The sequence below is a fragment of the Lissotriton helveticus genome, chromosome 11, assembly GCF_964261635.1.
Source record: "Lissotriton helveticus chromosome 11, aLisHel1.1, whole genome shotgun sequence".
Lineage (NCBI taxonomy): Eukaryota > Metazoa > Chordata > Amphibia > Caudata > Salamandridae > Lissotriton > Lissotriton helveticus.
The window spans coordinates 158813946-158839287 of NC_136072.1; the positions used below are offsets into that span (position 1 = coordinate 158813946).

General features: G+C 42.8%; 1 protein-coding gene across 2 annotated transcripts in view; it reads left to right on the forward strand.

Annotated features, from left to right (window-relative positions):
- The first annotated feature begins 7032 nt into the window (after positions 1-7032).
- Positions 7033-25342, forward strand: part of MYNN (myoneurin) — a 117651-nt gene continuing 99341 nt past the window's right edge. The window contains exon 1 of one of the 2 annotated variants that reach the window (XM_078666013.1): positions 7033-7139. The gene's annotated coding sequence lies outside the window, so the exon portion shown is untranslated. The remainder of the gene's footprint in view (positions 7140-25342) is intronic. The other variant, XM_078666014.1, reaches the window with a different exon arrangement.

The window sequence follows — 25342 nt, forward strand, 5'->3', positions numbered from 1 at the left end:
TTTATCGGGAGACTGGGGGGAATGCTGGGTGGGCGAAAGTTTGTGGATTCCACAGATTCCAGAACTTTCCATCACAGAAATAGGAGGAAATTATATTTTTTAAGACACATTTTGAGGTTTGGAAGGGATTCTGGATAACAGAACCTGGTGAGAGCCGTACAAATCATCCCACCCTGGATCGTTTAGTTTTCAGAAATGTACAGGTTTTTTAGGTTTCCCTAGGTGCCGGCTGACCTAGGGCCCAAAATCAACAGCTAGGCACCTTGGAAAAAAGGTCTGTTTTCAGTGGAAAAATGTGGTGTCTCCATGATGCGTTTTGGGCCATTTCCCTGTCACGTGAACTAGGCCTACCCACTCAGGGATGTGGAATTCTTATAGTCCGATGCCCAGGACATATTGTTTGGGGTCAAAGGCAACAAGAGTTTTCATGTGTATTTTGTCCTTGGGACAAGTAGGCCCAGCCCCCACAGCACAAACCCTTTGGCTGCCAGTTTGCAGTACCACATTGTGGATCAGGGAAGGTCATTGTCTGCAGTTAAGGTAATATTTTTGTCGATATGTTAATGCTGTTCAAACTTGTGTTTATGGTTCATTAATTGAAAGCCTTTATCATAAAGGTGAGCGCTCTAAGTAAATGTAAGCTCTGACTGCACTAGTGGCAGTGGTTCAAGTATAACAAGCATTGGCATAGCCAATAGGTCTCACCTTTGGGAACTTAAAAGTGTTTAGCCAGAGATATTGACTTTACCTATGTCTTTAAGCTGTGCTGAACAGAAGTTTGCAGCATGCTGAAAAGTTATAATAAAGAAGTGTCAGAAGCATTTTTGTTACCTTAGATATGACCAAAAAAGGACTATGTACAACTAAACGACCATATTAAAAAAGTATTAAAAATAATGTTTTGAGGTTTTTTTGTCCTTTGAATGACGGCAACTTGCATATGCCTGTCCCAAAGGTTGCTTGTTGTGGTTTTTTTGTTATGAGGGGCCTAAATAACAGGAGGGTGAGGGTCAGTCAGTGAGAGTGAGTGAGAGAGTTAGTCAGTCAGTGAGAGTGAGTTAGTCAGTCAGTGAGAGAGTGAGAGTCAGTGACAGAGTGAGAGTCAGTCAGTCAGAGAGAGTGAGTCAGTTAGTGAGTGAAAGAGTGAGTCAGTGAGATAGTCAGTCAGTGAGAGTGAGTCAATCTTTCAGCGAGTTAGTCTTTTAGCGAGAGTCAGACTTTTGGCGAGAGTCAGACTTTTGGCGAGAGTCAGACTTTTGGCGAGAGTCAGACTTTTGGCGAGAGTCAGACTTTTGGCGAGAGTCAGACTTTTAGCGAGAGTCAGACTTTTAGCGAGAGTCAGACTTTTAGCGAGAGTCAGACTTTTAGCGAGAGTCAGACTTTTAGCGAGAGTCAGTCTTTTAGCGAGAGTCAGTCTTTTAGCGAGAGTCAGTCTTTTAGCGAGAGTCAGTCTTTTAGCGAGAGTCAGTCTTTTAGCAAGAGTCAGTCAGTCAGTCAGTGAGAGAGAGCGTCAGTCAGTGAGAGAGAGTCAGTCAGTGAGAGAGAGTCAGTCAGTGAGAGAGAGTCAGTGAGAGAGAGTCCATCAGTGAGAGAGAGAGAGTGAGTCAGTCAGTGAGAGAGGAGTGAGTCAGTCAGTGAGAGAGAGTCAGTCAGTGGGAGAGTGAGTGATTCTGTGAGAGGGAGTCTGTGAGAGTGTGAGAGTGTGTGTGAGAGACATAGAGTGTCTGTGAGCGAGTGTCTGTGAGAGTCTGTGAGAGTGTCTGTGAGAGTCTGTGAGTGAGTGTCTGTGAAAGTGTCTGTGAGAGTGTGAGAGTCTGTGAGAGAGTATCCGTGAGAGTGTCTGTGAGAGTATGTGAGAGTGTCTGTGAGAGTATGTGAGAGTGTCTGTGAGAGATTGTCTGTGAGAGAGTGCCTGTGAGAGAGTGTCTGTGAGAGAGTGCCTGTGAGAGAGTGTCTGTGAGAGAGTGTCTGTGAGAGAGTGAGAGGCTCTTTAGTGGCGAGTAGGGTCAGGATTCAATTAACAGTAATGGATGGAAAGCCTGAGTGCAATATGACAATGCCCAAAAGCAGGTAGCGCTCAAGATTGCTATTGATAACTCAATTAGCAAAAAACACCAAGTAATCACTCAAAAACAATCACTGAAGTTGCATAAATAATTAAAGATTATATGTCTTTCGGTAATATATGCTAAGTGACATCATAAACCATGAAAGACCCATCAATTCATGACATCACAACAGAAAAACATATATTATAATTGAGGAGATAGGAAGGCGATGTGCGCCTGCAGGAGCTTTATTGGGAATCATACATGGCTAAGCTCGGTCAGCCGAGAAGCGCTGGAAGGGAGGCAGATGACGGCTGCTCGCGTGAACGCAAGCGCTAGGCCACCAAAAGCCTGCTGTGGCAGCACTTTGAAAACCCCCGATACTAAATGCCTAAGGGCACGCATGCGCTGGCTCAGCGAGACCTAAAAATGTGTACACACGTTTCAAAGTTTAGCAATATGAGGCTATGTATAATGCTCCCAAAAGGCTCTCTGATTTGATGCAAATATTTGCAGACACTTGAAAGCAAGATTAAGGACTCTTTGCTTTCAAAATAAAATGTTCATAGATAAATAAAGGCAGGAAAAAAAAAACATTCTGCTAAATTTCTGTAAAATGTCAGGTACCATTTCTTTGCAGCATCATTTAGTAACACATGTTGATGCATGCTAGTATTTCCCAAAAATATTCATAATGGAAAATCAGTGTAACCAGTTTTAATAAGATTATGGGAAACTAAAATAAACAAGCATTGGCAAAGCCAGTAAGTCTGAATAGGTAGTCAGCTTTTTAGTCTTGTCAATGTGAACTTGTTTTGGCATGGTTTTTGTAAAACCTTATTGGTATGGGAGTTGCTGGGCCCTCACCATTATAACAAAAATTGGCAAACACAAAAATTGTTTTTGATCTAAAAAAACACACACTGCCACAGTAGTTCCTGGCACTGAACAAAACTAAGTTGTTGCCGAGATGCTCCTTGTGAAAGAGCAGAATGCTGTCACTCACAGTGAAGCCAGCCAATACAGAGAAACAGAATTTTAATAAACGCAAAAGGTCATGGTCAACGCCAGACCAAATTAGGGGCCCAATTATTAAAGAAAGTCTCAAAAGTGCACCCATGGTATATGTCCTTGCATTAAGTGCAGCTATACGGCTTCGTAAATTCCCAAGAATTTACAGAAGTAGGACAAAAAATAGTACTCCTAGAAAATATTTGTGAACTGCATTTTAGCATGAGCAAATATGCATGTGTAGATTTGCTCATGGTAAAATCTGTTTGCAAGTTCACTTTCCCTCCAACCACTTTTTTACCCAACTCTGTAAGACGGTTTATATCTGTCATTGTCAGGAGTAAATTTCTAACATTTCTCAGTATGGGAAAAGATTAGAAAAAGAATTGATGACAACCCTTAAAACATGCAAGTTAGTAGGTTTGCACAGACTCAAAAGGGTATCCTAACCCCGGAACTATTGCTTACCACTACCTTCAGCCCCAGTATGTAGATCTGCGGAAACGTGGCAACATAAGGGGATTGCAAGTATTGAAACACTACTATAGTATAAGCCCTAGCATAATCAGAGAGGCTACATCAGAGCTCTTGATGTGAGATTGCTGCCATAATTTGTCACCGCATTACATGGCACCAACGGGACAAGTGGATTTTGTTACAGGAAAAGTAGATTTATGAAGCACCTTGCCCCATGGACAAGTATATATTTTATTAAATTCCACACCCCTGCCACACAAGTGAGGTACAATTTTTAGGTCTCGGCCTGCGTAGGCTGCGCTTGCGCAGTCTTGCCCTGAGACTTTATGTCTTCGAGATTGGGGCTTGAACCCGCCCCTCTTCTCCATTGGCTGGCTTCCTAAACGGAGGCCAGACATTGGAGAAGAGGCCCAAGTGATGTCATTCTTTTTATCTAAACCCCGTCCTTTTGCGATTGGGGGTGTGTTTTTTGACTTTCTTTCTCGTCTATAAACAACAGTCAAAAACACGCCCCCCCCCCAGTCTGAAAAGGACGGGGCTTAGATAGAAAGAACCATTTGTCTGTAAGCCCCGTCCTTTTCAGACTGGAAGGCGTGTTTTTGACTGTTGTTTACAGCCAAGAAAGAAAGTAAAAAAACACGCCCGCCAATAGCAAAAAGATGGGCTTAGATACAAATGGCAGTGCTTGTTCATACAGCAGAGACCCAAACGAGTTGCAAAAATCCTCCCTAGTTTATCCTAAAACCAAGAGAAACAAGTTTTACACATTCAACAATGACACTAGGAAAAAATAATAATCCATGGATGTTTTATAACCTGTGCCTGGCTTCCTAGAGTCTGGAAATGCCAACTCATTCTTCCTGCGTCTGTAAAATAGGCACTTTTTGAGTGGCTAATAGAAGTATCATTTTACGGCGCTTAGACACTCTAAATGTGAGTCAAGAGGCACTACATTAGAAAATAGATTGCTCCTCATCCTGCTGTGACCCTGTGGCTAACCTCTTCATTCCGCTGCCTAGTTTTGTATTGCTCGTCGGTGTGGCCCGTCTCCCGCACCTCATTACTGTCCCTGTTACGCAATGCACCGGGCGGCTATCCGTGCTTGCTGCAGCAGGCCTCTGTAGAGGTGCATTGACAGAGCCGCTTGTACAGTCAAGTACTAGAACAGACAGCTTGTTGCTGCAGATTATAGAGATGTCCTAGTAATGGAACAGTTTGGGTGTAGGTTTCAGAGCAGAAATGGCAGAAGCAAAAGCAGATTGAGGTGCGTTGGAAGAGCAGAGTTCAGGTGTCAGGCAGAGTAGCAAAGGATGCTGGAATTTATGTGTGTTACATCGGCACCGCTGTGCTCTGATTGCGGGGCAGGAAGAGATGCCAATAGACCGGCTTTGGCTGGAGAGTCACGGGTTTAGGAGAGGATGTGGCACAACAGCTAGAGTGGCCGACCTTGAAGCTGAGGAACAGGGTTTGAGTCTGCTGGGAGGCTGAAGCATCTTGTAATTCTGGGCAAATAACTTCATCTCTCCGTGCCTAAAAAATGGCTTAATTTTAGAAGTCTCCAACCTGAAATAGCCCCTGTTTCGATAGAAGTCAATGGGAAAAATATATTTCCCCCGATTACTTTTCACCACCTCCCACCTTTCTGTTCTTAAATGCTGGCATATATGGGAATAGCTCGGGTCGTGTAAAACCTAATCGAGGTGTCTTGGCAAAGCTATGAGAAGAACACAGTGGTTTACAGTCTTCTAAGCCACCATCTCATAACATGGGGAAAATGAAGCATACAAATAAGAAATGATAATCTGCAACAGACACCCCGGATTCGAACGAACCCGTCCTTGAGGTCTCCAGACCGCTGGCACGAGACAACCCGAGCTGTGAAAGTGGATCTCTCAGAAGCTCTGATGACTGTTTAAATGAGGCCTTCAAGTCTCCAGTGGTCAGTGCGCAGTGGAATGAGTTACTCCACGAAAAATCCCCGGGGTGTACTAAGTTTCATGACCTATGTGTGTGTGCGGCTCTGTGTGTGTGTGGCTCTCTGTGTGTGTGTGTGTGTGTGTGTGTGTCTGTGTGTGTTTGTGTGCAAATGCAATAGGTCTCGCATTTGCGAGAGATTAAGCTATTGGTATTGTAAATGACAATGCCATTTATGTATCTGTTTTCGAAACCAAGACATAAATAAAAAGTTTGTCATTTACAATGCCAATAACTCTAACTTTTGCAAGGCGAGACCGTTGCATTGTAAATACTTGTTATCAGGAGACTTAGGGTAATGCTAGGCGGGTGGGAGTTTGTCGCTTCCCATAGATTTCAGAAACTTCCATCACAGAAATGCGAGGAAAATGTGTTTTTCAGACCAATGTTAACGATTGCAAGAGATTCTGGGTAGCATAACCTGGCTAGAACCACACAAGCCACCCGATCCTGGTATTCCCTTTGGTGTCTAGTTTTAACAAATGTACAGGTTTGCTAGGTTTCCTTAAATGCAGGCTGAGCTAATGCCCAAAATAGACTTTTATTCGTTTATTTAATGTGATTTTATATAGCCCGAACATTACCCGAAGGTGCGAAGGTGTCAGAGCGCTTTACATAAGAACCAGCAGGGGCGGCCTTAGGCATGTGCAAGCTGTACACCTGCACAGGGCCACCAAACCCCAGGGGCCACCACACCAATATATATCCTTAATATAATAATCCTCTGAGGATGGATACATATTTGCGTGGCGGCCCCTGGCAGGGATTTGGCGGCCTCCGGCTCTATACCACTTCTAAACACCGTGACCCCCCTCTTTACTGGCCTCTGCGCTCCGCCCCGCCCGGACCCCCTCTTCTGGGGCCCCCTACCTACGCTCTCTGCCCAGGGCCACCATGAGCCTAGAGCCGCCCCTGGAACCAGTTGCAATACATGGGGACTTGATGATTGCATTGAAAAGAAGGTTTTCTGTAGAAAAAATGTTGATGTCCAGGTTGCAGGAATTAGGCCCGATGTGTACTTCGTCATCCATAGTATTCCATTGAAGTCGCCGAGCGCCTTGGAGTCCGAAGGTGGTCGCAAAAGTTCTATCCGGCTGCCAACATTCTTCAGAAGGACAGATCCAACCACTGCTCGGTTTCCTTGCCTGGAGTCCTATTCTCCGCTACTCGCTTTCTCCTCCCGTCCTTTTCTTTCTTCCTAACCATAACGGGAAGCAAGGTAATTCAGCCAGTCCACCCTACCCGAGAAAGGATAGGACCGTCTCAGACAGACCGCTGCACAAGTCCAGCTCAGCTGATTTGAACGATAAGCTGCATTCTAGTACCGACTGAGTAAGTGGGCGGACGGGACAAATGCAAGACAGCCTCCACAGCCAATCACCGCGTAGGAATTCTTCATTGTGAGCTAGGAGAGGCCGAGGGAGGTGGACAGGTATTCACTCAAGCTCCAATCCTAGGTGGCTTTACACATTTGCAGTACCGCCCAATCGCAGACGACTCTCAAAATATGTTTGGCCATGGCATTGGTTGTTATGCAACCCGGAAGTGCTAGAATTACAACAAATGCCCATCCGTTAAAAAGCTCAGCTACGGACGACGAACATTAGGCTGAATTCACAGGAGGGCCGTGTAAGTAGCGGACAGTTGGCCTTCGTACTGCTCTTGTATGCCTAACATTTTTTCTGCCTGTGAAGAAATTGTAGTTGGTGCGAGGGCCACTGTTGAAAGGTTCCTACGTCTTTTTACAATCAATGCAGGCAGCGTCCAAGGCAGATGACCCCCTTTTCCCTTCCATATGTTGCCCATTTTTATAAAATCATACCAAGCATTTTACCTATGTCTTCATACATATACTCCAATGTTGCAATTATTTTTTCAAACGGTACACCTACTGGTATGTTAAAGGGGGAACGTATATGAGCTGTACTATTCTATATTTTTTCCAAGTTTATGGCTCTCTATCCCTCACTCTCAGATTTTTACATATCCTCGTGTCTACTAGAGGCACTCCATATGATGTTCTAACGTGCATGCATAGTTGCAAAAGCTTCTGGAGAACCCTACAAGTTGAATCCTACCTTTACTGTGATATACCACTACCTACCGAGTTTCCCAGGTCCAAGTGTGGTGTTCTGCTGCAGTCCGGGTTTTTTCTTTGAATTCTGGAACCTACAGTCCCGTTTTTTCCGTTTTACAACGGGACTACAAATCCCAGAACTCAAAAAAAAATCTGGAAACGAGCCGCACATCACAGATGGCCCCGGGTCCTTACCAGGCAATAAGGTCATTGACTGTTAGTGGAAGTGCTATGTAGGCTACAGCTACATGCTTTTTCACCAACGCCTAATAAACCAGCTCCTGATCAATCCCGTGGTGCCATTTGTAGAATGAAGCCTTGTTCTGTCCGGCAGCCTCACGTCTTTGTAAAGGATTTCTGTGCTCTGAAGTTCAATCTGCCGCCGGACATTCTCTCACTCGCCCTCTCTTACTATACAAAGCACAATAAAGCAACTTCTACAATGACCCTGTTCTTAATTTACCGAGGAGTACAAGCCTTAAATTGGCATATCTTTTTTTTTTTTTGGACACTGGCTTCCTATCAGCATCCCAAATGCTGCCCTCGTATATAACTGACTTGAGTAAGACCATGGGAGGGCTCTGTTGTAATTTACCATGGAGGCACTTTACTTTGAGTTAATGCATGTTTGAATGGGGACGTGACATGGCTTTCTTAAATAAGCTATATATCGAGCAGCTAATAACGTCACCCGAACACGATTAAATGGGAAAATCAGGCCTTTCACGAAAGCCTTGGGTGTTCCTCAAGGCAGAAGGTTTCTTCGTTTTGCACAGGCGCAGATAGTGACCTTACATTGTATTGCGACGCAGGTACACCGGGAAAAAGACCAGAGGTTGGGAATGATGGAGCTTGCTGAAAGCCCTTGCTTTCAGAATATGATATAGTTTTATCATCCCATTCCCGGTTGCTCCAGAAATCAGCACACAATCGGGCCTCTTTATGTCAAACTCTTCCATAAGTCTTTTTGCCTCATCGCCGTGGCTGAGTCGATGAGATATTAGTAACATTTGTGTCCAGTTAGCCTTCCTTGTCATGTGCATTTTAAAAAAAAGACACAATTCAAGTATGTCAATGATTTTCATTCATGACAGTAAACGTGGTTCTTTTTCGAGCTGTCACAACAGTCTCAATATTAGTTTGGGCACACAATTGATGGATCTACTCTGGGTGTATTCCGCTCCATAATTTTTTAGCTCTGCTATCACATTACCAACAGGAAGCAGACATTCAAATCACCCTTACCCCCATCCATGATGGCTTTTGTTAACGCTCAGAGGGGATGTAGCCTACAGTGCCACGACTGAATTGCATTTGTTTGGCCCTTGTTTGGTGGTATACCTCCGAGGATAATTATCAGTGGTTACTAATAATACAAACATTTCTCATATTTTGATCTCTTTTACTATTAAGTAATCTACTTTGTTGTGTTTGACATTCTTGTTCCCCTTGCAACATTCAACCCTCCACAACAAATTTGAAGTCCTGCTCAGTTCTTTTTTCTGATTTTCTGCCCCTGTTGTATTTTTTGGCTTTTTTTTTTTAGATCTTCTGATTTATTGGTTTCTTTCCTATATCAAAAGTAGCGCTCCAGTAAAAGGTGGGAAAGCATAGCCGTCAAAATTATCGCACTATTTTGCCAATTTTATCACTCACCTTTTTTTGTACTAATGCCCTTTCCTCATATGACACCTTTTCTTGTAGAATTCTGAGTTCCTGGGCTCTTTCCTATACTATATCCGGCCCGATTTGGTCTACTTACATATGTTTATCTCATACTTAAATGCCATGTTATATAGGCGGTTTTGGGATTCGCTTAGTTTCGTGTCTTTGTTTCCTCACAAGACCCTTTAAACAGTTTGGCTTGAAGTAGCAAGAGAATGATTCACAGGTGACTCACGTGAAGAATTCATTGTGGCAGTTAGTTCACAAGACATCTAGGGTATGATTATGATTAGGGCTCCCGGTTTTATGGTATTTATTTTTTTCACATTTCCGTCTGTATTTATCCATATTTTTTTACCATTTTATCTGTTTTTATCTGCATTTATTTTTGTGGCACGCAAAAGAAGACGCTGCAGCTAGTATTTTTTCACATTTATTTAAATAGACAATGCACTCTTTTTGCCGTTTTTTTGTAGTGTGACTTTGCACCAAAGGTACTGAAGTGCTTAACATGAGCAACAGTATGATTACACGAGGTCATTTTGATTTTTACAGACACTGGGAAATTAAGGGAATTGGCCAGAATCATAGGATCGTGAGCCAAACCCGAGACTTGAGCCTATATGTTCACATCCATGGTTGTTAATTCACCCCAGTGCTATGGGTAGTGAAGGTGACATCGCAATCCTTTTGCCATCGCAGGGTTACATCCACTCTTAGCCCCACATAATTCACTCAATTCCTGCTGTGAGGCTAAGAAAATAAAGCTGAGTGATAATCAAGGAACATAAACAGGGCTCTTAGATTCCTGATTTCTTCCTGTTTTTCCCACAGCAGTGATTACCAGGCAAGTCAGGTGGTTCACTATCTGTACTCCTCACTAACGCTAATTGACCACAACATTCAAGTCCCTCGAAATCAACTACTACCATTTCCTCCACGCACCACCTTTATGGTTGATGTATACACCCATTGCCACATAATTAATAAAATAAATGTAAATACAGATTCTACATGTTGACACTTTAGGACACCAAGATTAATGCACTTGTAAGGGGCTCCAGCTTTCTCAATACAATTAGAGATCGGGCTACAGAAATGTGGAACAGCAACATTTAGACATCTATGCAGCTTTTACATGCTGAGTGCTACTCAACAAGTCACCCTCGTGTGCTTGTGCCCCCACACCCCTTCAGTATTCTTGTGGTTACACATGTGTACTAAAACGCTACAGTTAGCAGCAAGTCAGACTACCAAGGTCTGCAAAGTACTGTGACTTAAGATTGTCCATTTATTTGAAAAGAAACAACTACGGCCTGGGCTCGCATTAACAGGTGATCATTGCATCGTTGGAATTCCGGCGTCTTGGGCAGAGCGCTGCACCTCGCTCCACCGGTATGCCAATCAGCCTGAAATGCATGCTTGCCTTTGCCACCCTGTAATTCACCTCGGTGTTGTGTTTGGCTCTAGGCTGTAGCTGTGAACCAGGCGCTGCTGTACATCAGATGTGCAGATGTTCACACTCACTTTAAGATGCGTAATGCTAAGACAAAAAGAACATTAAAGTCCTGCTGCTTGCCCATTTCTTTGCTCCTTAAACTGTGCCTCCGGACATGCAGTTACTACAAGATGATAGTGATACAACAGATGACCAAAGTCATGGTGTTGACAAGATGTCTGGGGGCGTTGAGGGGTCAATTAACCCTGTGGCATGGTCAATAGCATGTGATTTATTGTTAAAGGCAGATAGGCGCTCTCGATCTGCTGCTGTCTGGGAGGTACAGAGGCTCGCTCATTAACTAATCAGACTCCCTTGGCAGCAGAGTGCTTAACCCAGACTCGGGAGGGCGGGGTGATTTAGAGGGGAGAATAATCTGCAGGACATCCCAGTCGCAGTTTCAAATTTCTTTCCTTGGCCCCTGTGTGCTTCAGACAATCATTTTACAGAGGCGCACATAGACACCATAAAGCCAGTTGATAAGTATTTTTCCGTTTCTATTTATAAATACAAACAAATGAATAAAAGTTTTCCGTCTGTATTTATATGTATTAATCCGTTTAAACGGAAAACCGGGAGCCCTAATTATGATTCATTTCTAGCCAACATAGAAACATGGCTGTAGCAGTATGACCAGCATCTGATCAACATGGCTGCTGAGCAGGTTTACAAGGTAAAGAAAGCTTTCCTCCTTGAAAACAATACAGAGGTGGACCATCAGATACTCTTTAAGAGTATGGAGACTCTCAATGAGACATGTCGGTTACTTGAGTGTTGAACGCGCACCTTCAACTAAATACTTGTTACCTCTTGAGCCATGCTGTGACTTCACCTCACAGCAGGAGAATATACTGTGTGCCAACCCGGCTAGACTGTCAGAGCATACTCATTACCAAAGCCCCTCTTAGTGAATGTGACACATTTTTGAAGCAGTCATGTTGCTTGAGCCTCAATCGACCTTTGCCCTTGCAGACCACAACTGAGAACAGACTCTTACCGCTAGCTTGACAAAATGGCTCCAACCGCGCAGTTTGAATTTTCATAAAGGCGTTTATATTAGCGACAATGTTATTCTTTTTTTATATCTAACAAAACCAGAAGATCATGTAGTGTCAGCTCAAATAGATTTGCGTCACAAATCTGCTTTAACTGCAAAGCACATAAGTTAGAGGCATGTAAAAAACACAAGCAGGTGGCTTATATCTGACATCTTAATTGTGTAGAAATCGCTCAAGACAAGTAAGATGCACCTAAGATACAAACACATAAGATGCATTTGTGAATAGGTTTTCTTTAAGTGTCTCTTCTAAACCTTTACAGTCTTACTAAGCTAAAACATAGAGAGCACTATAATCCAGCATGCTGTAGCTCTGTTGTGATCCATCAAGATACATCAATCTGTTTCTCTGACCTGGCATCTTGCCCTACCTCATATTTGCACTAACTCTAAGACACCGCATCAAAAATAATACAGGAATACACACTAGCTCTTGGAAGCTACCAGTAATGCAGATTTATTGTGAATACTTTTTTAAACCTATTAATGCACCCTGGGCAGTGCCACCTACCATTGAGAACTTTAACCATATAAAGTAATGCATTGTTGATACACAATGCTTTATTAGCTGGTGCTTATGTTATGTTATACGTTGTTTTATATAGCGCGCGGCTACTCAAAAAGAGTGTCCCGGCGCTTTTATTGAGAACCTAAGGCAGAGTGAACACAACACAGTAATATAAAAACAGAGAAAAAAGCAGAGAAAACAGGGCAGATAGGCTAAAGGGCAAAAAAGCCAGGTTTTAAGGTCCTTCCTGAAAGTAAACAAACTAGTGGCGCCTCGCAACGCCAACGGCAGAGTATTCCAAAGCTGTGGCGCCAACAGGCTGAAGGAGCGGCCTCCAATACGAGCCTTTTTTACCCGCTTAGTTGTTGACTCGGTGTATCATGTGTTTTTGGACAACCAGTAAATACAATATATCTGATCTAGAGTAACCCCTTGCTGAATTCCAAATTTTCTCGACTTTTTCAGAAATGGTTAGCTTTCCAGTTTCACATGTGAATTTCACATCTCTTTCCACCATAAACTGAAAGCTAGAAAATTGCATAAAACTAGATTTTCTTTTCTGCCTGTTTTTGAAAGTGATAAATATAGTGATCTTAGCAGGGCAAACCTTTTATTAATACCATTTTTAGGACAAAAAATGTATACACTTTCTTGGACAATATTTTTCCCCCCCGTCTCTCTTTAAAAACAAAAAAAAATACTCCATTGTAGCTATTTTCTTGGTTCTCTCCTGGGGAGTCAACAAACATTGGGTACCTTCTAGAATCCACAACATGTGGGGAAAAAAGCACATACATTTGGTATAGATACTTTTTCCTGGTAAAAAGTTATGAAGGATTAGGCACAAACTGCCCTAACAATCCAGAAAGGACAAAGCAGTGGTGATGGGGGTGGAGCTTCAGAGGTTAGATACATAACTTTAAAAATGATCTTAGCCTTGAATAAATGATAATGTCTTTTATGTGGCATTGTGGACCTTAAATCCCATCTGTTTATCGGAGGACTATTTGAACTCGATCTATGAAAACCCAAAATATCTTTTTATTATATTATTAACCGCATGCGTGCGGGCGGAATTCCGCCCGTACGCTGAGATTTACTCATTCGCATGTTACGTGACGAGCTGGGGTCGTCATCAGCGTAGCAGGAGGCTACCTCATGACGAGCCCAGCTCGTCATGAGCGTCGAAGGGGTTAAAGCCTAAAGGTGTTCCCCAATCCTAATGGCCCTTTCATTTAGGCAGGGACTTACTTCGAAAACATCTTTGTGAACTTTCATCAGGCATCAACATGAATATCATTTTAATATTAGGTGCCGGTAGATGTTTTCCTTAAAACACCAACATGGTCAGCATGCTTCATTTATCTTAAACAGACCAACTTACAACTTATTGCTGCTTTAGCTTAGCAGTAAAGCATATGCAAACAAGTACATTTCTTCCGCTTGTATAATTCTGATAATTCCCCTCTCGTTGCTTATATGATTACGTTTACCTCAAATAAAAACTGCCTTTCACAATAATCCACTTGATCTTCTAAAAAGCAGAGTGAGGCATATAGGAGTAATACATGGCTCCTTTCCACTTGTATAGCTGATTGGAAGCACCTACACTCACTTTTTCTGCTAGATCCTGTTATAGATTTCCAGTTTCGGGTTACATAGAGGGTCATACCAAAAAGGTAGCCACCTGCCCATTAACTGTACTTTTTTCCTGGTCTTGTCAGGGTTCCATAATGGCCTTTTTTTCCTGTTTTCCTTTTTGCCAATTTCCAAACCCAAATTCAAGCCAGAATGGTACTTGATAGTTAACCACCCACTAACCATCAAAGTGCCTTCCTATTCTAGGTTCCAAGATTGCATTGCCCAGTTATTGCAAGGCTTCTCTGTAAACCACATGCTGCCCCAAATCCATTCCATTGCAGGTCTGGGACCCTTTCCAAGTAGAATGCCATATTGGATTAGTGGCATGTTTCTAAAAAAACCTCTATATTAAATGCTCTAAGTTTTATTTATTTATTTATTTATTTATTTATTTATCTATAGAGTTTTATATAGCGCTAACGTGACCCAAGGGTATCAGAGCACTTCACAGTTCCATGAGGTACAGTCTAGAGTACAGCGGGTATAGCAGCATTAATATATATAAGATTCCGTTACATGTCTTTCTTAATAGTTTCAACAATAAACATTTTAGCATCTGTTTAGTGTACAAATGTGTAACAATATTACTATACAAATGGTTCCGATGTGTACTTTCTGTATGTTTTCCATCAAAACTCCAGAGTAGTACTGTACAGTTAAAGAAGTATTCGCAGCTTAACTGGTGATTTTATCGATACATTCGTTGTTGGTTTGTAGAGGTAACACCTACATCAGCTCTAGCTGGCAACAGTCTTTGGTTAGATTTTGTGTCTTTGTCGTTATTTTGTGCAGGATGTATCCATAACTGACTGGACTATGCGACGTCTGGCTATTGATCACGATGCCGATGATGAGCAGTCTTGCCTAAGGAAGGAACTTGCTCATTAGGAAGATCTTCACTTCCCTCTTGAATGTTGCCGTGTTTGGAATTTTTCTAATGTTTGGAGGGAGTGAATTCCAGATTATGGGGGCCGCTCCGGAGAATGCTGTCATAGCTTTTCTTCTTCCGAAAGATGGGTGGTTTCAACAGCAGCTCTCTGGCACTCCTGGCTGGTCTGCTTCCCCCTGATAGCTCAATTTTCTGGACTAAGTACCTTGGTGTTTTGCAGTGGAGCGCTTTGTGGTTAATACATGCCAGCTTAAGTTGAATTCTGGCTTCGTATGGTAGCCAGTTTAATGCTTTCAGGTTTGGGGAGATATCGTATTTTCTAGACCCTGTGATGAGTCTTGCGGTCGCATTGAGACAGGATTTTAGTGGTGCTGTTGAAATTTTTGATAGACCTGTTAGTGTTGTACATCCTTATTCAATCCTTGAAATAACTAAGGACTGGACTGCCAATTTGCGGTCCACCGTAGTAATGAGTGGTTTCACTTTCCTAATATAGTTCAGGTGAAACCGTGCACTTTTTGCCATTGAATTGATGTGGGCTTTCATGTCTAGGTTCTTATCAAGCGTGATTCTCAGTGATTTCGTCGAGTCAACAAGGGTAGAGGTGCAGTTTAGCGTGCAGTTTAGCTCTGTGATTAGTTTGGTCCATTCCTTCACATTAGTGGTGTTCTTCGACAGTGATATTAATAGGAATTCTGTTTTTTGTGCATTTAATCTCAGATGATTGCTTGTAACCATTGTAATAACACTTTTAAGGTCTCATTCATTGTCTTGATGTCTTTCTGTGACGCGATCTTGATGTAGATCTGAGTGTCATCTGCGTACATGTGATAGGATATGTTTGAGTTTCGGAGAATTTCTGTAAGGGGTTTGACATACAGGTTGAATAGTGATGGAGATAGTGTTGCTACTTGAGGGACTCCAATCGAATTCGGGCACGATGGGGATAGCGTCTGGTTGACCAGGAATCTTTGTGTTCTGTTCTGATGGAAGGATTCAAACTCTTTCAGAACATTTCCAGATAGTCCCATCCTGTCTCGAAACCGGGCCAGCATTTTTCATGATTTACCGTGTCAAATGCAGACGACCGTTCAAGAAGGACTAGAATGGCATGTTTGATTGTGATTTTGAGCCTGTAGCACATCAGCCACTATATGTAAGATTGCTGTTTCCGTACTGTGGCCTGGTCTGAATCCCGTTTGGCAGTCGTCCAGCAGATTGAAATTAGTGATGTGGTTGCTCAGTTGATTTTGCACACATTTTTAAATTAGTTTGGCAAGTAATGGAATATTGGTTAGTGGCCGAAAGTTATTTGGGTCTGCCTGGTCCGCTGTAGGTTTTTTGATGATGGGGAGGACTTGACCTGTTTTCAGGCACTCTTGTAGGACCCCTTGAGATAGTGAGGCATTGATTAGTTTAGTCGGGACGACGATATGGTTGATTCTTTTTAGGCATGTAGAGGGGAGTGGGTCATTGTAGTGGGTATTTGGTTTGATAGCCGAGAGAGTTTTGGCAATGGTATTCTGGTCATATAACTCGAAGGTTGATCATTGTGCTTTATTTTTTGACCTATCATGATCATTCTCGTGGTAGCATCGTTTTGTTGTGGTAGTTGGCTAGAGAGGTTGTCGGCTGCCATCCTGGACTCTCTAGCGTGTTGGCCTTGTCTGTAAAGAATGTTGAAAATTCCTCATAGCTCAGTTGAATCTTTTTTTAAAAATATTTTTATTTATCAGTTTTATTCCATACAGTGAAAAAAAGAACAGATTGTACATCAGTCACATGCATTTAGTATGCAAATCTTAAAATTACAAAGGTGGATCTAAAAAGCAAAGCACGAAATTAGCACAGCATTACAGGTGCGTCTAAGACACATACAGTATAGGCAGATCGCAACATTTAACAATATCAGATATTAATATATATATTCAGTACATGGTAATAGAAGCCGTTTTTGTCAGATCTGGATTTTCACGCAAGTACTCAGATAGCGGTTCCCAGATATTCGATGGTTTAGAGACAGCAGGCAGTTCCTCAGCGTATATTAAAAAGTTATCCCTGCAGTAAACAGGGTCTTCTATCCAGTTCTTGAGCGCCGGGGCTCGCCTACTATCCCAGTGTATGGAGATTCTGCGTTTCGCAAGTAACAGTAGAATGGCTACAAGTTTCTTACCCTTTGCTCGCACCGGCATATCAAGGCCAAGCAAGCATACTCTAGCTGTGCAGAGGACGGCACAGGACATCATCCTCGCTAGATGATTTGTGACTGCTATCCAGTACTTCTGCACTTTCTCATAGCACCATGCTAGGTGTGCAAAGTCTGCCTGGTCCGCTCCACATCTCCTGCACCGTGCATCATCTCGTAGTTTAATTTTAAATAATTTCAGGGGAGTATGATATACTTGATGGAGATATTTATAATGAATAAGACGCAGGTTTCCATTCGGAGTGAGAAGTGTGATCAGTGTGCAGCTAGTCGTCCAGTCTTCCTCCGTGAGGGGGTTATCCAGCAGTGTGGACCATTTGTCTCTTGCTCTAACTGTGTCAGTCCCAATCTCTGACTGCGCCTGTCTGTACAGTTTGGATATGATGTGTGCATTGTCAGGTAATGTCAACAGAAGTTGCAGTGAGTGTAAGGTGGGGTAGCTCAGTTGAATCTTAGTTGCTTCTTGGGCAGATTTGGACATCTTATTGGATTGGTGCTTTAACATCTCGAAGAGTTTCCGTGGTCTGTTTTTGGCGTTATCCAGTTCTGATCTAAAAAATTACTTTTTGGAATTGAGTACACTTTTGTTGTACTTGTTTCTGATTTTTCTGAGAGTTTTTAGCTGGCGGATGATGGGTGCTGTCTCCATTTTCTTTCTGCAACTCTCAGCTTCTGCCTGTCGTCATTCAGTGTCCCACTAAACCATGGATTTTTATCTTTCTCTGAGACTCTTTTCAGTTTTAGTGGCATGGTGGAGTTGCCTATATTCGTCATTGCCGTAGGGTAGTGATAAGTGAGTTTGTTAACGTTCAGCAAGTTGTTAGGTGGATTTAGATCCTTCTCACATCTTGCTACTAGTAGCTCAATACTAGGTTCTTTGGTGTCCCGTGTCCACTTTTTAAGTTTGACAGGTTGCATGGTCTTGTTCTTTTTTATGATGGGTATTAGGAAGGTTATGGCATGGTGATCCGACCAATCACAAGGAACAATTGAGTGGATTGTAATATCCTTGACTCTTGAGATTACCCAGTCTATGGTTGCCCCTTTCGAGTGTGTTGGCTGTGTGCAGGCTTGAGTAAGGTTTAGATCTGTTAAAAAGTCTTTAAGTGCGTTGACCTGTTTGTCATTATTGTCGTCCCAGTGTAAATTAAAGTCGCCTAGGAATATGTTATTAGTGTGACTATTAGAGTTAGCCGTGATGATCTCCATTAACTGGTCTGTGAAAATGGCATTATTGCCTGGTGGGTGGTAGAGCGCATGCAAGTTGCACCTTTGATTATCTGCAGTTCTTTTACCGAGACCGAGGTATTCACAGGGTTCAAGAGGATTGGATTATATTTGGCTGGCCTCGATATCAGATCGGTATATGCATGCTATACTGCCTCCTGTCTTTTTTAGTCTGTCTAATCTCACAATGTTATAATGAGGGGGCACCAGTAGATCCATGAATGGGGAAGAAGATTCCGTAAGCCATGTTTCTGTTAAGATTGTCATGTCAGCTTCCTGGCTAATGATGAGGTCAACGATGTCTGAGGCATGTTTTGCTGCGGACTGACAGTTGAGCAGTAGGCACAGCAGTGGTTTCCCTGAGCTACTAGAGTTCATCTCTTGAGTACTGGCGGTTAGCTGGACTTGTTTTAGGTTGTTAAGGTTGGGTTTTCTGTTCTTAGGCCAGGACTGCATCGATCAGGACTGTTCTAATGTCCTTACCTCTGCTGCTGGCTTTAGACTCGTATGACCAGAGTAGGGTTTTGGTTTCATCATCCGATAAATATTTGTAATTTAGTTAGACTCATTTGTAGGCTTACAAGTCAATTTTTACATCCATGATAAACTCAGCCTATATCAATAAAATATACTATCAACTATTGTTACCTAATTATTATTAGCAAACATATTTGTTCCGAATAACCAGCACATGGACTGTTATATTTAAATGGCCGCTTTTCTTTCTTAGGGATTCTAAAACGTCCAGAAAAATTAGATAAAGGCTTTATATCCTAGATATTCAGGAAAAGTGGATACATATCTTATCTCTGGGCTTTTCAAAAGTTTTCACACATATCCCAATACATTTAGTAATAGAATGTCTATATTCTACTGATATATCTTTTTATTTAATTTTTTTATTTTTAGAGCTTACATTAGAATATATTTAAGTGCCTTACATTAGTTTGACACAGTTCAACAACAAGAATCTGTAAGGAGCAGCACTGTGTGGACTTTTTCATTAGACTTTAAACTCTCAGTCACAGCTCCTTTCTTCGGAAGAACAATCAGGCATTACTCTCTTGTCCTCCATCAACTGCCTTCCTGCGTGCCTTAGAGTACTCCTTGTAGCAGCCATGTTTTACTTTGCTCTCCTCTTCTTTCTAAATATTTCCCCCACCCACTGTATCCCAACAATACCACAGTGTTGTTTTCCCATACCCTAGTCACCGTTTATCTCTTTGACACTATGCCTCAATTCCCCATTTCCCTCTATCGTAGTCTACTTTCCAATTTATTTTGCATGCTCCCTGTGCCCCTTTTTAGGTCTCGCTGGCGTTGCAGCGCAAAGCGCTGCCGCCAACGAGACTTATAGTCGGCTTGCTCTCTCCCAAGGGAGACAGAGCTGTGCACAAGCCGATCCAGACCTGGGCACGAGCGGACTCAGGTCTGTGAACGCCAACGTGCACGCTCACGGCGTCACGCTCCTGCCCTCCGGCGTCTCTTCCGAGGCGCGCTCCAGGCCGACGGGCTCCACTGCAGGCTCCAGAGCGACGTCAGTTAGGCTGTATTTCACCCTTGTTTAAGCTTGTTAATGTTGTAATTTATGGTTTAAGAACAGTCTTTTCCCTCAAATTGAAATGCTCCAACCTTGTTTTGTGGGGTTTTATTGTTTTGCTTTTGCACAGTGTGAACGTTGTATATCGATCGTTTGCTACTCTCGGATGTTTTTGAAGGTGTGCCGGTTCCACCAGGGTCTTAATCCACCTCTTAGTTATTTGGACAAATAACAAACGACGAAACTGAAATGGAGAGAGAAAGGCAACATGTGCGAAAAGACTTGAGTCAATGTTTGCAGGATGTTTTTTTCTGAGGCTGCTTGAGAGAAGCTGAGAACAGGATGTGGTCGAAAAAAGTCTACAGGGTTACGAGCATTGGAAACGCCACCAAGTCCTTGCAGTGCCGTGTTATTTACATCCACAGATAGTTTGGGGTCCTTAAGATAGCATGACCACATGGCTGCCTGGCGCCGGGACACTTCGTTTCGTAACGTAATCTTACTCTGGGAGTTGGTTTCTTCGTTCACTGCCCGTGGATTAAAATTGAAGATTGCACAGGTTTGTAAAATGAACATTCATGCCTGCAAGATGTTCCTATCACGTGAATCTTTCTAACCCCGTTACACTAGGGTCACTCTCAGCTTGATCTTCCTGTTACAGAGGTGCCATCAGATGTGATATAATAAACACTTCGATGGCTGCTGTAGGCCTTAATTCTCTCTTCCAGAGCGAGTCTGTTCTCTATTTCTATGCAGCATATTTACGCCTCCCCGCGCTTGCAGTGGAAGAGCATGGAGATCTTGTGTCCTGGCTGCTGCTCTTGAATTCTGTGCCCATTTTAAGATAACATAGTCTTTTTTGGGGCATTTATTGGTATTGTATCAAGCAGCGATGAGGGCGTCTTGTGACAGACAGGTGGGCAGCACTGGCAAACTCAAATAGTGAGGAAATGCATAGGGGAAACTTCCGGTCTCTAAAAGTCCCTGTGTCTTAAACGTGCCAAACACGATTGTGTAAATCAAAGTTTGACTAACCATAAAATATGGGACATGCACTGCGGCAGAAAACTGTACTTGGATAAACACCCACCACTTGGAAGCAGTCGGCATGTGTGCTACATTTTTATAGCAGCCCTCTTATTTATGGGTCGATTTTTAAAAAGTTATGATATTGATCGAACAGAAAAATACATGGAGTTGCTTATGGTTCACACTTTCACCTGCAGCATGGAGTAGACAATGTGATATTAGTAGACAACTGTGCATTGATTCATTACTTCTTGAATGTTGGGCAGAGGATCTTTTCCTGGGGCAGTGGAGTCTTTAACCACCTCGAAGTTTAGAACAAGATATCTGGACACTGCATTAATAATCCAGCACTTGGCGCAAGTGAATTTGTATGAACAAGTTTGGCTTGCAATTCTCCTTGAGGTTCTGGAGCATGTTGCGATGCTGCCTTTGTGCTTGACAGAGCTCAACCACTACAGGTTGATGCTCGACGAGGGGTTTGCGGGACCTGAAGCACTGCTGCTTGTGTGCTTATGAGACACTGATACAGTTGGAGAGCACCAGAGCTCAATGACTCAAGAACATACAGTATTGATGTGTGCTTGTGAGTGAGTACGCGGGAATGAGTGCGCTCTGGAACCTGCAGTACTGCCATCTGTGTGCTTTGGAGAGCTAGTGTTCATTCATTCCACATTCTCTCCCATCCTGCATGTGCTTAATTCACCAAGGGTCCTGTATAGTTAAGTGATCTTGTCTACAGCTTGCCCAGTTAAATCGATGTGTGCTTGGCGTATGAGAACAAAGCCTTCTATTGAATGTGGAGAATAGATAAACTGCTACAGGAGTAAAACGTGCATACGTTCACAATTACCTCCATTGCTCCGCAGAGGCGGTATCGCTATTGTCAGATTGCGTGTGTTCTGCCTTTCTCACCCTTTTGCTCTGTTTATTGCGTTACTTTGCAAAGAAGCAGAACTGCACACCTCGTTTCTTGTTTTTTTTGGCCTCCCATTCAAACAGTCGCTTTTCATACCACAAGGTTTCTTTACATGTACATACCAAGTCAACCTGTGCTTTCGTCACAGTGCGTCACCTAGGGTTTCCACTTGTTAAGGGTGATACGAATCCACGTGCCTTTTGATGTTTTATTTTGGTTCCCACCAGCAACAAAAGTGTTGCTTAAGTATTTATTTGGGTACTAGTTCATTTTATTTCGAAGCTTTTCACATTTTTAAAGGCACTTTGTCATTTTTGTTGGCTTTCTCCAGAAGAGGAAGGTGCTGCACCCATCAGTCTCCTCAAACACTATTTTTTGCTGTCAATACTGTTCTTACTTTCCTTTATTAAGTTCAAAGCATTATTGCCGTTTTTTATTTGGCCTGGTGCACAACATTACAGTAAGTAGGAAGTATTTACAGCCCTGTTTGATTGAGGCCTTCGTGATAGACCCATCTTTTTCTGAAGTCCATCTGTCGCTCCTCTTAATCGCGTCTATCGCCCCTTTCTTTCCCTTGCCTTTGATCCCTTTATGCCCTCTCTATTCTTCCCGCCACTTTGCCTCCCCTCTTCTCTCCTCTCTCCTCCTTTATTGCCTCCTTTTACACCCCTGCCGTTCAGCTTGCTTCCTTACTTTCCCATGCACTTTTTCCGTCTTTTCCCATGACTCACTGCAGCGTTTCATTCGTCCTTTTCTGCATCGATTTCTCCGTTCACTCTCTTTGCTATATTTCTTTGTTCCACTGTTCGACCTCCCTTCTAACACCCTGTGGCTCTGTGTATTTTGTCGCTGGCATTCGTTAGTGAAATGTAGCGCACATTGCCCATATATATTTTATTTTCTGTGTATGGCGTCTTCCCAGCTCTTATTCTGTTGTTCTCATTCTTGTTATTCATGAAAGCAAGATACTTAGTCTAGTGTCACACTCCAATCCCTTTCAGGGTCCAATTTGCACACATATTTTAAAATATACATATTTCCCTGCCACACTGACCCACCTCTCTTTGGTCTTCCCTCACCGTACATTTCCCAAAACGTCAAGATATATCTGAGGTAGCTCCTACCTCCTACCCACTTCTGTCTGGGAGTGTCTCCTCCTTCCTTCATGAGGGATGTGCTTTTGTTCTCTGTGAGAGTGAAGTGAGCAGACATAGTGCTTTCAGTGGCTGTTACAATGGCTTGATGATGAGTATGATAGAAATCCACTATCTACTGAAGGTCCATGTAGACGGTTGGGAGACCGAAAACATGACAGCACCAGCCACACACACAACCACACACACAACCACACACACAACCACACACACAACCATACACACAACCACACACACACACACACAACCACACACACAACCACTCACACAGACACACACAACCACACACACACAGACACACACAACCACACACACACAACCACACACCCAACCACACACAACGACGCACACAACCACACACACAACTACAAACACAACACAAACATCCCCACACAACCACACACACACAACCTCAAACACACACACACAACCACACACACACAACCACACACACAACCACACACAACCAATAAACACACAACACACCCAACCCCACACACCCAACCACACACACACAACCACACACACAACCACAAACACAACACACACACACAACACACTCAACCACACACACTCAACCACACACACACAACCACACACACAACCACACACACAACCACACACACAACCACACACACACAAACACACACACACAACCAATAAACACACAACCACACACACAACCATACACAACCATACACACACAACCACACAAACACACACACAACCACACACACACAACCACACCATCAGTGTACGCTTTCACCGGGCACAAACACCACCAGCTGTCAGTGCACGCTTTCACCGGGCACAAACACCACCAGCCGTCAGTGCACGCTTTCACCAGGCACACACACCACCAGCCGTCAGTGCACGCTTTCAACAGGCACACACACACCACCAGCCGTCAGTGCACGCTTTCACCAGGCACACACAAACCACCAGCCGTCAGTGCATGCTTCACCAGGCACACACACACTACCAGCCGTCAGTGTGCGCTTTCACCAGACACACACACCACCGGCCAGCAGTGCACACCTCCACCAGGCACATACACCACCAGCCATCATTGCACAATTTCTACAGGCACACACACCACCAGCCATCAGTGCACACATCAATTGTTAACGCGTCCACAATTAACTATTGTAGCAATCGCAGTATGGCGCACTTTAATTTTACACATATTCATCTAAAGCGCAGCATGCCACCATTGCTACAAATATAAATAAAACAATTTCTGGCCTACAATGTGGACTTTTGTTGCAATTGGTGTTGCAATATTTAGCAATGCCAATAGCTTAAACTTAATTAATGCGAGACCTATTGCATTGCAAATGCTTGTTATTGTGTTGAAGTCTTCAGTTTACTTTTGCTCCTGTCTTTTACCCATCCCCTTCTGCCATTCCAATTCTTCTCTACTCAGTGCAGTGCTCCATTTCTTCTTTGGCCTCTCATACCCCTCTGTTTCCCCAATAAGACTATATCCTCAGGTATTTCTCACTCCACCCCACCAAGACAAAGCAGCCTAAACGGGAAGGTTGAGATATCAACAGAGAAGTTGTGGAGGTGTTACAATATGCGGAAGTTAGACATCACTATTGCCAACACGTAGATGCTAGTACGTTCAGAGCAAGGAGACAAACATGTCCACCGAAAGCAGAGGTGCCTAGTCACTTTAAAGATGACAATGAGGAGGTGGAGCAGATAACAGGAAAGCTGTTGCTGCAGACATGCACAAGTGCCTCTTTATAAGTTTCTAAAAGTTTCTATGTAAGAGCCACAAAGGATAGAGGATGTGATGTGCTGTCAAGAGATGTTGCATTTAATATCTTTGGGGTAGGTGATAGTTTAATTCTTCATTTACCTCCTCCATGTGGATAGTGGACTACCGCTAATCCCAAAGTAGATGAAGGTTCATCTTTTATTTATACATTAACAATATCCACTAATATATTGAGCACATTTTGCTTAGTCAATTTCCTGGTGTTACTTGCATAAGTACAAATTATCTTTCTTAAAGTAAGTTCTTTACGTTTTTTTTGCTGATATCAGGAGCGGGGCATGGGTTTAATATCTATTTTATAATGACAATTGGGGACATGGCGGACAAGAAATTTTAGAGACTGATTTCTTTGGGTAAATTAGGAAGGTTATGACAGTTCTATTTATTGTGACCCTGATGAAAGTGAAGTAGGACAGTAAAACCACTGGAACGTGGCATCAACCTGTGTATAATTACCAATGGTGTTCCAGTGTATAAAAAATAGATAAATAAGGACTGTTGAATAATATAAATGTACGCAATATAAGTGAACCAGGCTAGATGAGTGCTTGATTGGATCTGTGTGGTAGTTAGAACTTCCAATAATCGTTATGCATTTCAGTCCTCTGAACATTGTGAATGTCTTTTATTACAAAATAT